The sequence below is a fragment of the Monodelphis domestica genome, chromosome 3 (assembly GCF_027887165.1).
Source record: "Monodelphis domestica isolate mMonDom1 chromosome 3, mMonDom1.pri, whole genome shotgun sequence".
Classification (NCBI taxonomy): domain Eukaryota; kingdom Metazoa; phylum Chordata; class Mammalia; order Didelphimorphia; family Didelphidae; genus Monodelphis; species Monodelphis domestica.
In genome coordinates, this window is record NC_077229.1 from 296,027,223 (window position 1) to 296,044,740 (window position 17,518).

Here is a 17,518-nt window from a genome sequence, read left to right on the forward strand (position 1 = left end):
AGATTCTTCCCTGATATGGGCTGAAATTGATGCTTTTAGTCTCTTGAATCTTTAAGATACCAAGAAGGTAAAATCAGATTATGGGATTTTAAAGTATTCTATATGAGACAAGGTTGTCATAATTCTGTGAGATGAGAAAGTGTGGTTCTAACTGTGTATAGCTGAAGTGGGATGAGAAAGAGGTACTTTTATTAAAATAAAAATTTTATTAAATTACTTTATTAGAGATTAAGAGATTGTGTAGCCAGATTCTTACAGGAGTCATTCACATGAATATTGAAGTTCCTGAGAATGGTGTCAGGAAATTAGGTAGAAAAGAAAACCCTGAAGTGGGTGAAGTCACTGATAATGGAGAATCAACTTACAGTTTAAAAAAAATAGCAACAAAAAAGATACATGAGTTATTAAGGAATTACAAAGAATGGGAGGAAGTCTTATAAAGGAAAAGACTTCATGGAATTAAAGAAGGCTGATCATTAAGAAATATTGTTAGTGATTTCTGGTCAAGATGGTGGCTTAGAAGCAGCAAAAGTTCAGAACTCTGTAAACCATTACTTACCGATCACAAACTGAATGCTCCTAGGGGACTGAAATTCAAACTTAACAACAGGACAGAGCTGGGGAACCCTCCTTCTGGACTCAAATCACAAGGTATGCCCCCCAAAAGCCAGAATCCTAAAACACTTGGGTCTAAGGGGAAGGCAGAAGGAAGGTCCCACAACCTCTACCCCCCAACCCAGAGCGCTGAGCCCCCAGCAGCAGCAGGAACCTCAGGGCTGGCAAAGGTGCTGTTCTGAAGGGTGCACCTTGAAAGCAACCTGGGCCAGGCTTGGGGCATCCAACATAGATGGCAGGGAAGCAGCCTGAGAGAGACGGGGGGAGCCTGTAGCCCAGTGGCCAGGGTGGCTGGTTCCTCCCATTAGAGTCTCACCAGAGTTTTTTTTTTTGCCTTGGGGCACATCTAGACCAACCCAGTTGAACCTAATCCCATCAGGAGCCCTCAGAGCTCAGGGAGGTCAGGACCCCTCCCCCCTCCCCCCCGCAGAGTGCAGGGCCTCCCGAAAGGACAGAAACCTCAGGGAGGGCAAAGGCACTGGGGTACCTTGTGGACAGTGCTGTACCAGGCTCAGAGCATGGCAGTAAGGCAGAGGAGAAGCAGCTGGAGAGAACTGAGAGAAGTAACACCAGAAACGCCGGCAGGCAGGGGAGGACAGACCCTGGGCTTCCCTGGGAAGACAGCACAGCTGCAGAGAACAGACAATTTGCCTGGGACTAAAGCCTCATATCATCAGAAGCATACACTGAGAGCTAGCACTCCTCACTCAGATTTCTGACTGGAAAGGGGAGGAAAAACCATAGAGATGGCAAAGAGTGCAGAGGTGAAACAGACTCCAAACACCAAGAAAGGCAAGAAGAAGGGGGTGATTTTGGACGAATTTTATGGAGAAAAAATGCAAAATACAGAGGAGATAGAAGAGGAAACACAACAAATGCTCCAAAACCTTCCATAAGAAATGGAAATTCTCCACAAGCTCTTGAAGAATTTAAATTGGAAATTATCAAAAAGATGGAAGCTGTTGCATTTAAAATAGTTGTCTGCCATAAACTGTCATAATTAAAATTATTGATGTCATAAACTGTTTCTTAGTGGTAGGAGCACTTAAATTTTGAATATTCTCAATTTGTTTGGGAGAAATCAAGCGGGCACCTGCAGACAGGATGAACCCCAAATATTCTACTTTAGGGAGGCACCACTGAACCTTATCCTTCGAGATCTTATGACCTCTTTTGTGCAATTCCAAAAGAAGGTGCTTGCTATCTTCCTGACATGTTTCCACATCTGTTGAAGCCAAGAGTAGGTCATCTACGTACTTGATTAATTTGCTGTTTTTAAATTTTATATTATCTGTATCTTGGCTCAAAATTTGCTCAAATAAGCTCGGGCTGTCTATGAAACCTTGTGGCAGATGACTCCAGCAGTTTTTACAGCCCTGCCAGGTGAAAGCAAAGATATGCCTCGAGTTCTCATGTATAGGTATCGAAAAGAAGAATGAGCACAAGTCTATTACTGTAATGTATGTAGCTGTGCTAGGAATAGAGGAAATAATAGTATTTATATTGGAAACTACAATCTCCAACCTACTCAGGGTAACAGGATTTAGGAAGGGCTGCAGCAAAGCTCAAGATTTAATTATTTGAGAATATGAACTTCAACAGACATGTGCAAAGGGGACAGACCTCTGCAACGTCCTGGGTTGAGCTAGAGCCACCATTGGCACAGGGGAGACACAGGAAGTGAGGTAGAGGATAGCTGAGGAGTCTGGGGACTTCCTGTGTGGAGGAAAGAGGTTGTTGGAGCCTGGTGCTTGAGGTGGAGGCCCTGAGACTGTTTCTCCATTTTGGTCACATGAGTGATAGGGACTGATCTCTTTTCTTTGCCTCAGCTATCTAAGGCCTTGGGCCTTTGACCCAGCCTATGCGGAGGGGGTATTTAAGCCCTATTCCCTTCTCTCCCCTTTCTCTCCCCCCCCCTCTCTCTAATACCTTTCTTCCCCCTGTTAGTAATTAAAAACTCCATAAAAGGTTGACTTCTGACTTGAGTTTTCATTTAGGAATTACATAGCTGAATTCTTGGCGACCTTAAATTAATATATATATATATATATATATATGTATATATATATATATATAATTCTTTTAATGTGATTTCCATATCACATTGTGGCGACCACGAAGGGATCAGATATATATTTGCTTGGGATAACTCCAAAATTCCATGTTCCATATCATCCCCAGAGCTCAGGCCAAGTAGAGAGGATGAACAAAGAACTTAAAACTATGATTGGAAAATTATGCACTGAGACCCATTTAAAATGGCCTGCAATTCTCCCTTTGGCCCTATTTTATCTCAGAAGCAGGCCTAGAGGAGACCTACACATCTCACCATTTGAGATGCTTTTTGGACATCTGCCTATACAGGCTAAATCTTTTTCCCCTGCATATACCTAACTATTAGGGGGAAATACTACTATTGCTTCCTATATACAGGAGTTACAGCACAAACTACAGGAACTTCATGAATCCGGAGCTGCAGTACAAGCCAGACCACTAGACTTTTCTCTGCATGACCTGAACCCAGGAGACAAGGTTTATATTAAGAATTTCAAGCATACTGGAGCAACTCAGCCTTCGTGGGAAGGACCATTCCAAATATTGTTAACTACTCCAACAGCTATAAAAATTGGAGAACAGGACTCTTGGATTCACTGCTCACATGTGAAGAAAGCATCTTCTGCTGAGACTGATTGACTGTATCCTATCAAATGAATTGGAGATAATAACCCATAGACAAATGGATGCTGTTTTTGAGAACACATTGAATTACTAACAGGAGGAAGAAAGGTATGAGAGAGAGAGAGAGAGAGAGAGAGAGAGAGAGAGAGAGAGAGAGAGAGAGAGAGAGAGAGGAAAGAGAAAGGGGAGAGAAGGGAATAGGGCTTAAATACCCCCTCTGCTTAGGCTGGGCCAAAGGCCCAAGGCCTTAGATAGCCGAGCCAAAGAAAAGAGATCAGTCCCAATCACTAACATGACCAAAATGGAGAAACAGTCTCAGGGCCTCCACCTCAAGCACCAGGCTCCAACAACCTCTTTCCTCCATACAGGAAGTCCCCAGACACCTCGGGTATCCTCTACCTCACTTCCTGTGTCTCCCCTGTGCCAATGGTGGCTCTAGCTTAACCCAGGACCACCCAGAAGTCTGTCCCCTTTGCGGGAATTCACAAATAAATCAGTAACTTGCTACTTCTGTGAGAAAAAGGGCCACAAAATGATGGAATGTAGAACCTTTCTTAAGATGATTGTAAGGAATATGCAGTTTAATAATAGCTTTAGAAGCATTATTAACAAAGAGAATCCTTTTGGAGAAAGCTCTTATGAGGATCTCTTGGGAAGAATCTCTTTAGAGAGGCTATGGAGAAGGGAAGCTCTTGGAGGACAATCTCTAAGGAGGTCTCATTGGAGCTCCTCTGAGGGGACTCTGTCCCTCTGGAGGCTCTGGAGAGGGGCCCTTTGAAACAGTCTCTGGCTGGATCTCTCTTTGAGGAGGACTCTGGCTGAACTCTCTCTGGTGAAATCAGATGAGATGGAGCTGGCCTGGTGTCCCTAGAATCCTTGCTTAGACAGACCTTGTGGTGAGTGATAAAAGACTAAGTGACTGATCTCACTCTCTGAAGACTCAGGTCTAGGCCATATTGGCTTAAGGCCCTTCATACTTATTTCCTTCATACTTATTTTTCTTTCTTTGATTACTTATTGTATTATTAATTAAATTCTCTATAAAACCCAGTTGACTTGGGCATATTCATGATTGGGAATATATTCCCTGGTGATCACCTTATATTTGATTTAAAAACCAAGACACTGTAGTGAAACATATTTTCTGAGGTCAAATTTACTCACCCACTCTTATATCTAGCATAATTTGTATCTCCCACTATTTTACTCACTACAGTTTATGTCTCCAACTCTTTTAAATGCCACAGTTTACAACCTCAACAATTTTAACTCTTACAAAGCCTTCTGGCAGGAAAAAATGGGAAACAATGCAAAATGAACTCAGCAATCTGAGGGACCAAAATATGTAAATGCAGAAACAGCTCGAAGCCTCAAAAAACAGGTCAGATCAAACTGAAAAAGGAAAACCAGTCTTTAAAGGTCAGAATCAAGCAACTGGAAGACAATGATCTTGCAAAAGAGCAAGAATTAATAAAGCAAAGTCAAAAGACTAAAGAATTAGAAGATAACATAAAATATCTCACTGACAAGGTGACAGACCTGGAAAACAGAGGAAGGAGAGACAATCTGAGAATAATAAGTCTACCAGAAAAGCTAGAAATAAACAGTAATCTTGACATCATAATACATGATATCATCAAAGAAAACTGCCCAGAGATTCTAGAACAAGGGGACAAATATGCCTTGAAAGAGTTCACAGAACACCCTCTACACTAAATCCCCAAATGACAACTCCCAGGAATGTAATTGCCAAATTCCAAAGCTTCCAAGCAACAGAAAAAATCTTACAAGAAGTCAGAAAAAGGACAATTTTGATATAAAGGAACACCAATCAGGATCACACAGGACCTAGAAATTTCTACACTGAATAACCAAAAGGCATGGAACATGATATTCAGAAAAGCAAGAGAGCTAGGTTTTCAACCAAGAATCAGCTATCCATCAAAACTGACTACATACTTCTAGGGGAAAGTATTGGCATTCAACAAAATACAAAATTTCCACATGTTTGTAAAGAAAAGACCAGAGCTCTGTGGAAAGTTTGACATCTAAACACAGACAGCAAGAGATATGAAGGAAAGGGAAAAGGAGAAAAATGTTGTCTTTTTCTTTTATTCAAACTCTCTTCTATAAGGACTACATTTATATCAAATTATGTATATTAATATGTGGGGAAAATGTAATGTGTAACTCTCAAAAATTGTATACATCATTAGATTAGTAAGAAGAATCATACATAAGGAAAGTTTGGGGCATCAAGACAATATGGAGGGGGCAGCTGGGTAGCTCAGTGGATTGAGAACCAGGCCTAGAGACTGGAGGTCCTAGGTTCAAATCTGGCCTCAGACACTTCCCACCTGTGTGACCCTGGGCAAGTCACTTGACCCCCATTGCCTAGCCCTTACAACTCTTCTGCCTTGGAGCCAATACACAGTATTGGCTCCAAGATGGAAGGTACGGGTTTAAAAAAAAAAGACAATATGGAGAAGGAGAGGATAGAAAGAAAAAGGGAGGGGGAGAATCATTGATGGTACTAAGATATATTCCAGGAAATAGAAAAAAAACTAAATAGATTAATTTTTCTCACATAAAAATACAACTGGGAAGGGGAGGGGAAAAATTCTCCTATAAGAAGGAGAGGAAGAGAGTGCTAATAGGTAATACTTAAACCTTACTCTCAGTGAAATCAACTCTGAGAGAGAAGACCATCTAGATCCATTTGAATTTTGAATTTTATCTTATCCAACAGGGTAAGGGAGAAGGGAAAACCAAGGGGGAAGGGGGGGAGGGAATACAAGAAGGGACGGAAGGAGAGGGGGAGAGGAAGGGAACAAAAAGGGAGGGGATAGAAAGGGAAACATATCAAGGGAGGGGACTAGGAGGACTGATTTAAAGTAAATCACTGGTTTAAAAGGTTATAGCTAAAGAAGAAAGGTCAGAATTAGGGGAGGATATAAAAATGCCGGGCAATCCACAAGTGACAATCAAAACTTTGAATGTGAATGGGATGAAATCACCCATAAAATGTAAACAAATAGCAGAATGGATTAGAATCCAAAACCCTACCATATGTTGTCTTCAAGAAACACACATGAAGTAGGTAGATACTTACAAGGTCAGAATTAAAGGATGGAGAATGACCTTTTGGGCCTCAGCTGATAGAAAGAAGGCAGGAGTTGCAATCATGATATCTGACAAAGTCAAAGCAAAAATGGACATGATTAAAAGGGATAAGGAAGGTATATATATTCTGTTAAAAGGGATTATAGACAATCAGGAAATATCACTAATCAACATGTATGCACCAAATGGTATAGCACCCAAATTTTTAATGGAGAAACTAGGAGAATTGAAGGAGGAAATAGACAGTAAAACCATATTAGTGGGAGATCTGAACCAACCACTATCAAATTTAGATAAATCAAATCAAAAAATAAATAAGAAAGAGGTAAAAGAAGTGAATGAAATCTCAGAAAAATTAGAGTTAATAGACATATGGAGAAAAATAAAAAGTGACAAAAAGGAATACACTTTCTTCTCAACACCACATGGCACATTCACAAAGATTGACCATATACTAGTTCACAGAAACATGGCCTACAAATACAGAAAAGCAGAAATAATAAATGCAGCCTTTTCGGATCACAAGACAATAAAATTAATGATCAGTTAGCATACATGGAGAGCCAAATCAAAAATTAATTGGAAATTAAATAATACGATACTCCAAAATCGGTTAGAGAAAAAATCATAGAAACAATTAATAATTTAATTGAGGAAAATGACAATGGTGAGACATCCTTTCAAACCTTATGGGATGCAGCCAAAGCAGTACCCAGAGGAAAATTCACATCCCTGAGTGCATATATTAACAAATTAGGGAGGGCAGAGATCAATAAATTAGAAATGCAAATAAAAAGAACTTTAAAGTTAACAAATTAAAAACCCTCAGAAGAAAACCAAACTAGAGGTCCTAAAACCTAAGGGAGAAATTAATAAAATCAAAAGTGATAGAACTATTGAAGTAATAAATAAGAATAGAAGCAGGTATTTTGTAAAAACAAACAAAATAGACAAAGTACTGGTCAATCTAATTAAAAAAAGGAAAGAAGAAAAGCAAATTAACAGCATCAAAGATGAAAAGGGGGAACTCACTTCCAATGAAGAGGAAATTAAGGCAATCATTAAAAACTACTTTGCCCAATTATAAAACAATAAATATACCGATCTAGGCAATATGAATGAAAATTTACAAAAATATAAATTACCTAGCCTAACAGAAGATGAAATAGAATTCTTTTTTTTAAACCCCTACCTTCTGTCTTGGAACCAATACTCAGTATTGGTTCCAAGACAGAAGTGTGGTAAGGGCTAGGCAATGGGGGGTTAAGTGACTTGCCTAGGGTCACACAGCTGGGAAGGGTCTGAGGCCAGATTTGAACCCAGGACCTCCTATCTCTAGGCCTGGCTCTCAAGCCACTGAGCTGCCCAGCTGCCCACAAGAAATAAAATTCTTAAATAATCCCATATCAGAAAATAGAAATCCTACAGGCCATCAAAGAACTCCCTAAGAAAAAATCCCCAAGGCCTGATGGATTCACAAGTGAATTCTATAAAACATTCAAAGAACATCTAATCACAATACTATACAAACTATTTGACATAATAAACAAAGAGGTAGTTCTACCAAATTCCTTTCACGACACAAACATGGTACTGATCCTGAAGCCAAGCAGGTCAAAAACAGAGAAAGAAAACTGTAGACCAATCTTCATAATGAATATAGATGCAAAAATCCTAAATAGGACACTAACAAAAAAACTCCAACAAATGATCAGGAAGGTCATTCACTATGATCAAGTAGGATTCATATCAGGAATGCAGGGCTGGTTCAATATTAGGAAAACCATCCACAAAATTGACCATATCAACAAGTAAACCAACAAAAATCACATGATTATTTCAATAGATGCAGAAAAGGCCTTTGATAAAATACAACACACATTCCTATCAAAAACACTAGAAAGTATTGGAATAGAAAGATCTTTCCTAAAAATTATAAACAGTATATATCTAAAACCATCAGCAAATATCATTTGTAATGGGGATATACTAGATGCATTCCCAATAAGATCAGGAGTGAAACAAGGATGCCCATTATCACCTCTATTATTTAACATTGTACTAGAAACACTAGCTGTAGCAATTAGAGAAGAACAATAAATTGAAGGCATTAACATAGGCAATGAGGAGACCAAGTTATCACTTTATGGTGATGATATGATGATCTACTTAAAGTATCCTATAGATTCAACCAAAAAGCTAATCGAAAATAATCAACAACTTTAGCCAAGTTGCAGAATACAAAAAAAACCCACAGAAGTCATCAGCATTCCTATATATTTCCAACACAGCATAGAAGCAAGAACTAGAAAGAGAAATCCCATTCAAAATCACCTTAGACAAAATAAAATACTTAGGAATCTATCTGCCGAGTCAAACACAGGAACTATATGAACACAACTACAAAACACTCTCCACACAACTAAAACTAGACTTGAGCAATTGGAAAAACATTAACTGCTCATGGGTAGGATGAGCCAATATAATAAAAATGAACATCCAACCCAAACTGATCTATTTAGTGCCATACCCATTGAACTTCCAAAATTTGTTTTTTTTTACTGAATTAGAAAAAAATAGAACAAAGTTCATTCGGAAGGACAAAAGATCCAGGATATCCAGGGAAATAATGAAAATAAAATACAAAGGAAGGTGGCCTTGTAGTCCCAGATCTCAAACTATACTATGAAGCAGAGGTCATCAAAATAATTTGGTACTGGCTAAGAGACAGAAAGGAGGATCAGTGGAATAGACTTGGAGTAAATGACCTCAGTAAGACAGTCTATGACAAACCCAAAGGCCCCAGCTTTTGGGACAAAAATCCACTATTTGACAAAAACTGCTGGGAAAACTGGAAGACAGTGTGGGAGAGAATGTCTGGATCAACACCTCACATCCTACACCAAGATAAACTCAGAATGGGTGAATGACCTGAATATAAAGAAGGAAAGTATAAGTAAATTAGGTGAACACAGAATAATAAAAATGTCAGACCTTTGGAAAGGGAAAGGCTTTAAAACCAAGCAAGACATAGAAAGAGTCACAAAATATAAAATAAATAATTTCAACTACAACAAATTATAAAGTTTTCTTACAAACAAAACCAAAGTAACCAAAATTAGAAGGGAAGCAACAAATTGGGAAACAATCTTCACGACAAAAACTTCTGACAAAGGTCTAATTACTCAAATTTATAAAGAGCTAAAGCAATTGTACCAAAAAGCAAGCCATCTCCAATTGATAAATAGGCAAGGGACATGTATAGGCAGTTTTCAGCCAAAGAAATTAAAACTATTAATAAGCACATGAAAAAGTGTTCTAAATCTCTGATAATCAGAGAGATGCAAATCAAAACAACTCTGAGGTATCACCTCACACCTAGCAGATTGGCTAACATGACAGCAAAGCAAGGTAATGAATATTGGAGGGGATGTAGCAAAATGGGGACATTAATTTATTGCTGGTGGAGTTGTGAATTGATCCAACCATTCTGGAGGACAATTTGTAACTATGTCCAAAGGGTGATTAAAGACTGTCTGCCCTTTGATCCAGCCTTAGCACTGCTGTGTGTGTACCCCAAAGAGATAATAAGGAAAAAGACTTGTACAAGAATATTCATAGCTGTGCTCTTTGTGGTGGCAAAAAATTGGAAAATGAGGGGATGCCGTTCAATTGAGGAATGGCTAAACAAATTGTGGTATATGTTGGTGATGGAATACTATTGTGCTAAAGGGAATAATAAATCAGAGGAATTCCATGGAGACTGGAACATCCTCCAGGAAGTGATGCAGAGCAAAAGGAGCAGAACCAGGAACACATTGTACACAGAGACTGATACACTGTGGTTCAGTCGAACGTAGTGGACTTCTCCATTAGTGTTAATGCAATGTCTCTGAATAATCTGCAGGGATCATGGAGAAAAAAACACTATCCACAAGCAGAGGACAAACTGTGGGAGTAAAACACTGAGGAAAAACAATTGCATGACTACAGGGGTTGAAGGGATATGATTGAGGAGAGACTCTACATGAACACCCTAATGCAAATACCAACAATATGGAAATGGGTTTGAATCAAGGACACATGTGATATTCAGTGTAATCGCGCATCAGCTATGATAGGGGTAATGGGAGGGGGGTAGGAAAAGAAAATGATCTTTTTTTCCATTGAATAATGTTTGAAAATGATCTAATAAAATAATGTTTAAAAGGACAAAAAAGTATGGACAAAAAAAAAGAAATATTATTAGTAAAAGAAAATAGAATCATAGAAATGAGGAATGGTAGCCTAATACAATGCCCATCCTTACTCCAACTATCTGACCAAGTTTATTATACATTTCTCCCCAAAATGTACTCTATACTCTAGCCAAACTGGCATTCATAGTGTTTCTCCTATAGTATATTCTATCTCTCATCTCTGTGTCTTTGTTCAGGCTATGTCCCATGTTTGGAATGCATTGTAAACAATTCAACAACTTTTCTCATTTGGGAGAGGATGGAGGGAAATGAGAGCTGGAGTAGTGGACAGCAGTAGAAAGGACTTCAAGAAATATGGTGTCCTTAGAAGGAGTTCCATGTATCTGGTAAATTAGGGAGGTAGACAGAATGTTGCTTGAAAATTTTGAGATTTGGAAAATTTTTGTGAGAAAGTGAACAAGTTTCATTGTGTCTAAACAATTTAAAATTAATACAGCTGATGTTAGAACTTTTGAGAAAAATCAATTCATTTCACTCTTTGGGAAATCAAAATTTATGAAAATTCCAATTATGTAAATATATTACTGTGTCAACTACTTAAAGTTTCTTTATGTACACATATTACTGAAATGAGGGAAATTCATTTTGGTGTTAGGTAGATACCAAAAAATTTTTACTACTTTATGTTGGTGTGGTACCTCGGTTGTTTAAGAAGGCAATATAGTCTAGGAAGTTCCCGAAATCTTTAGTACTTATAAACATATCCATATTTCCATTAATGGAAATTAATCTTAAAGTATGAATAAAGATATAGTTGAATTGACAACTTAAATGAAGTTTTGAGGAAACTTTTTCCATTTAAAATAGAACAAGATGTTTTCTTTTCTTTTCAACAGTGTTTCAGATTTCATGAGCTGGGAATGGTGCGTGGTGAAGAGATGTTCAGAAAATTCCTAGACTCCTGGGACGTAGAAAAATAAGTCAAGAACTCCATTATCAGAATTGGAGAACACAGGAGCAAAGTATAAGGTAATAGTGGGAAGGCTATAAGTATGAAGATGAGAGTCTATGAGCAGGTAACTCAATGAGTAGGTAAAAACAAAAAAAAAAATTATCTGTCAGGTCCAAGAACTGGAAAAATATTCTATGGATCTGTATATACTCCTTAACTTTCAGTGTTTTTATACTGTGGTTTTATTATCATTATCTGTCCAGGTTTATGAGGAATCCATTTGCTGAGTACACTGTATTGTTTAGGCTGATGTATATTGGTAGATGAATTTCCCTTCCCTGGGAAAGAGACTGGATCTGTGATTTGCAACTAAACATCTTAGAGTTTGGCTAGGAACCATGAGATATTAAATGATTTGTCATGTGTAAGAGAGACATTATTTGACAGCAATGGAACTTAACTCAGGTCTTCACTTTGAAGCAACTTTTCTAGCCTTTATGTCAGGCAGGCTTTTATGGAATTATAGAACTAAAGTGAGACAACACCACTGCCCCTTCGTTTTTCCCCAAAGATTTTTTTTGGAGTCCCATAGTACATGGAAAAAAATATAAACTTATTTCATGATGTATATACAGAAAAAAAACCACAATAAAAACTTCACTAATTTGAATTAATTGTAGGTAAGATATTCTTATTACTGTTATTGAATTTTCTCATTGATGTAAGTTTTTTTTACAAAGTATTTTATAACAAAGTTTTATTACTAAAAATTATATTACTGAATCAGGGCTTATAGAGAAGAGAGAATGAGATAGTTATTTCCATTTTTAATTCAACTCTCATTCCCTCTCCTTTTCTCTCTCAGTTTTCCTATGCCTGCTTTGGAATTCTTCAGAGTACTTTGCTGAATTCAAGGTGCATAATGAATCATTATCAGTTTCTTTCTCCCTGGAAAATGAGTTCCAGTTATTGTATGGGGGGCGGGCATATAGAGAGACTCTGGGGGCTAATCTGTGATATTTTTCAAGAGTTGATTGGGACAGATTAAAAGAAATAAATGACTATAATATCCTGATAAATTTTAACTAAATAATTAACAGTGTAATGCAGACATTTCAATATGTTTCAGAGCAGAAACTAAAGTACAAATCAGTCTTAAGAAAGAAATGAATGCATAGAATGGGAAAAATAAATTTAGAAAGGTACACTGACAAGCAGTACAGTTTTCAAAACTACCATGTTAAATTTAATATATCCTTTTTTTAAAGCAAGCTTTATGTAATAGAGATTCATGGTTTTATATAGCAAAAAAAAATAAATTATACATTTAAAAATGTAAGTCACAGAAAGACTACAATAAAAAAAATCATGTGAACATGGGAGTGCAGAAAGATCACTAATTATTAGGTGGCTAGGTGGCACAATGGATAATTAGTCCTAGAGTCAGAAAGAACTGAGTTAAAATATGGTCTCAGATACTTACTGATTGTGTGATAATGGGCAAATCACTTAATCCCGTCTGCCTCAGTTTTTTTCATTTAGCTATTAGAGGGGAAAGGCAAGAAACCCTAAATGATGAAAGAAACAAAAGAATATTATAAAATGAAATCCTCTAAAAGAGTATTTTTTTTGCAACATATCTAATAAGTGGTCATCTAGCTTTGCTTGGAGACCTCCAATGATGAGTAACATGATTTCCTGGGAGAACATCCCAGTTTTGTATCACTCAAATAATTAGGCAGTGTTTTGTGTGCATATGTTCGTATGTATGTGTTTCCTGACATTATGCCTAACCTTCGTTCTCAGCAATTTTCACCCTTACTAATTCTGCCGTACATGGCCAGGAAGGTTTAATCTAGTCAATTTTCCAGGTGACTGTCCTTCAAATTACAGGAAAACAGTTATTTTCCTCTTGCCACAGACTTAAAGTATTAGCTATTTCTTGTACACTATCCTATCAAAACTCTTCTCTCCCATTCTATACTTGCCTGAATTTTTGGTAGAACTTTCCATTTATTCTTGTTAAATTTCATTATTTTAGCTATATGGCACTTCTATTATTGTACTATACTTTGCAATCAATAGATGGCCTATATTTTGATTGGTTTTATCATGGACACATTTAAATTCTTGGTTTTTAAACTAAATTTTCTAATTCAATTCTTCTACCTTTTATCAGATGATAATAAGGGCCTATCACCTGTTTTGATTAGAAATTCCTATCCAGTCTTGCTTCCTCCTTTTTATCTTTCAGTTTCTTGCTTTGGAGAGATTTCTTGAATATTCTTTATGCCATCAGATATAAGAAAAAAGTTCATGACTCATGACTTAAGGAAAAAAAAATCCAATTAACAGGACATAGACATTGATGATTGAGAAGCAGCAGTTTAAGTGCTGAGAGCAACCTGACAGGCAGTCATGAGAACGAAGCAGGCTGACTCATTGTAAGGAAGGGATCCTAGTCACCTGTAGAACAAAGTGGCTGAGCAGCAAGCCAAAGTAAGAGGCTCTGAAAACTATCTCTACCAAGTAGCTACCAGGCAGAAGTTGTGCTCACTCTGGAAACATCTGTGTGTCATGCAGTGGATTTCAAATTCACTTGTAGGCATAGAAAAAAACACTACCAACACGAATATCTTCTAATTCAGAGAATTAACTGGCAACTAACCTCAGTCCATTTCTATGAAAAGCCAAATAAATCCTATTACAATGACCAACAAGGAACTATTCAAATGCTGTGCTTATGTTGAAATGATGTTATGTCAAAAAAAAAAAGATTGCTTAAATTATGTGGGTCATGGAACTGTGTTTTGTTATATTAATTTTTCTTTTGATATTATTTTTAATTGAGGATTAATTCTTTTCACTTTGGCTATTTAACATTTTTTATTCAGGGAGCTCACTCAAATTTACAATATCCATTTTAAAAATGCATAAAGAAAAATGATAGATGTTGATGGCTAGTTTTTACAAGAAAAAATGATTTTCAATTTGCTAATTCAGACAGAAAATTAGATTAAATATGATTGATACTTATTGCAAAGCATTTATTATATCATAAAATTCTAATTTAGTATTTATGATGTTATTATGGTTTCATAGAAACATAGGTTTCATAATCAAATTCAAGTCAAATGAATAGTTTTCTAACATTTAAAATAGGAAAATACTGGCTATCAGACCAATGACAAAAAACAATGGAATAAATGGAAAAATCATTAAGATGATAAATAGCATCTATCTATAAACAGCAGCACTATCTGGACTATAGATAAACTAGAAGTCTTCCCAATAAGATCAGGAGTCAAACAAGATGCCCATTATCACCACTACTATTCAATACTGTACTAGAAATGCTAGTTATAGCAAGAAGGGGAGAAATTGAAGACATTAGAAAAGGCAGTGAGGGAATGAAACTATCACTCTTTGCAGATGATATGAAGTTTACTTGGAAAATAATAGAGAATATTATAAGACATAAAATGAATAGTTTTGACTACATTAAAATTAAATATTTTTGTACAAACAAATTGAATGTAACTGAAATTAGAAGGAAAACAAGAAATCGGGGGAAAATACAACAAATTTCTCTGCTAAAGGTCTCCTTTTTCAAATACATAAAGAACTAAGTGAAATTTATAATAATACAAGTCAATCTTCAGTTGACAAATAGTCAAAGAATATAAATAAGCAGTTTTAAAACTCTAAGGTACAACCTCATATCTATCAGACTGGTCAAAATGACAGTAAAAGAAAGCAATAAATGTTGGAGGAGATATAGCAAAATTGGGACACTAATTCATTGCTCGTGAAATTGTGAACTAATCCATCCATTCTGGAGGGCAATGTGGAACTATGTCCAAAGGGCTATAAACACTGCATACCCTTTGATCCAATAAAACCACTACTAGGTCTGTGTCTTAAAGAGATTAAAGATAGTAGAAAAGAACTTCCTGAACAAAAATATTAGCAGCTCTTTTTGTTCTGGAAAAAAAAAAATGGAAACCTATATCATATTATTTGCCTTTTGGGGAAAGTGGGAGGAAGGGAGGGAGAAAATATGGAGAATAAAATGTTAGAAAATGAAAATTAAAACATCTAACAACAAATAATCTGGCAGGCATGGGGGCATGTTGGTGATTTAGTGGATTAAGAACCAAACCTAGAGATGGGAGGTCCTGGCTTAAAAAGTGGCTTCAGATACTTCCTTGCAATATGACCCTAGGTAACTCACTAGACACCCATTGCCTAACCCTTTCCACTCTCCTGCCATTGAACCAATGCATAGTATTAATTATAAGAAAGAAGGCAAGAGTTTAAAAAGAAATGTGTAATCTGGAAGGAAAAAGTTAAATAAAATGAGATCCTCTGAGAAAAAAAAATAGATAAAGATTTTTAAAAGAAAGATATCTTCCAAAACTATACAAACTATAGGACACAAGAGAGATGCACTATTCTTTCTCTACATTAAAAAAATTTTCTTAATTATTTAATTTAGAATATTTTTCAATGGTTACATGATTCTTGTTATTTCTGTCCCCTTCTGCTTCCCCCCTCCCTTAGCCAATGAGCAATTCCATTGAGTTTTACATGTATCATTGAAATCTATTTTCATATTATTAATATCTGTAATGGAGTGATCATTTAGAGCCTACATCCCCATTCATATCCCCATAAAACCATGTGATCAAGCAATTGTTTTTCTTCTGTATTTCTGCTCCCACAGTTCTTTCTCTGGATGTACCTAAAAACTGAATTCAAGTTAATAAAAATTTATCAAGTACCTACTGTGTTCCAGGAAATGTTTTAAGTTTCAAAGATATAAATAAGAGGAGAGAGAGAGAGAGAGAGAGAGAGAGAGAGAGAGCCCCTGCCTTCAAGGAGACAGCAATCTAAAGTGGGAAGAGAAACCACAAAAGGAGACTGAAAGGGGGGAGGAGAAACCATGTTATGTGGTAGTAGGATGTTGCCCATGGATTTTTCTTTGGAGTTAAAATCAGGTTGAGTAATAAAAGGAGAGTGCAATGAGCTGGGAAATCCAAATGCTGAGATTTATAAAAGAAGGTTTTGGCAAGACATGGGGAATAAATTGGGCATACTGTTACCTGTAATTAAATAGAGCAGCTGATGAAAAAGGGAAGGGAACACTAAAGGTTTATAACTCTAGAATCTACCTACAACTTCCAGGATCAAATATAAACTTCTCTATTTGGAATTTAAAAATCTCAACAACCTTGGCCCTTTCTATTTTTCCAATATTCTTAGCACCTGACTCTCCTTTATATATTTAATGCTTCAAGAATATCAATAATCCTACCTGTTTTTCCCCAATCCTGATGCTCCTCTCCCATTTCTATACCTTTGCATTGAGTACTGGACATAACTGAAATGCTTTCCTTTCTTTCATCTCTACCTCTTGGAATCTAAGGTTTCCTTTAAAACTCAGCTCTATATCTTCTGCAAGGGACCTTTCATGGTTCCTTTGACTGCCAGTATCTTCTCTTCTAAGGTTTTATTGTATTATTTTTTATATAATGCACATTCCTAAATAAATATATGCAATCTCTCCCATTAGAATATATGATCCTTGAGGGCAGAATCTACATTGTTTTAATCTTTGTGCCCTAGCACTTAACAAAGTGCTTGGTACATTAACAGCTATTGACTGATTATAAAATGAAATACTTAAATAAATTAAGATCATCACAAGAGATGTTTCCTTAACTGTAAATCCTTATTTTGTGTCATTTTTATTCTATTTAGACACCACTATAGAAGAAAATTATAAGGTTACTCAATGATAAGAGTTATTTAAGGATTTTCCTATTTTGATCATGAAGGGAAATCCTAAAAAGATTCAGCAAAATAAGGATTGTGAAGAACACAGGAATTAATGAAAGCCTATGTGCGATAATTAGAATAATTAAGTAAAGACTTTGGACTCTTATAG

The 17,518-nt window shown here is 36.4% G+C and overlaps 1 protein-coding gene across 3 annotated transcripts in view; it reads left to right on the forward strand.

Annotated features, from left to right (window-relative positions):
- SNTG1 (syntrophin gamma 1) overlaps positions 1-17,518 on the forward strand; it is a 1,241,132-nt gene that overhangs the window by 293,862 nt on the left and 929,752 nt on the right. For all 3 annotated transcript variants that reach the window (XM_056823896.1, XM_056823897.1, XM_056823895.1), the window contains exon 2: positions 11,513-11,645. The gene's annotated coding sequence lies outside the window, so the exon portion shown is untranslated. The remainder of the gene's footprint in view (positions 1-11,512; positions 11,646-17,518) is intronic.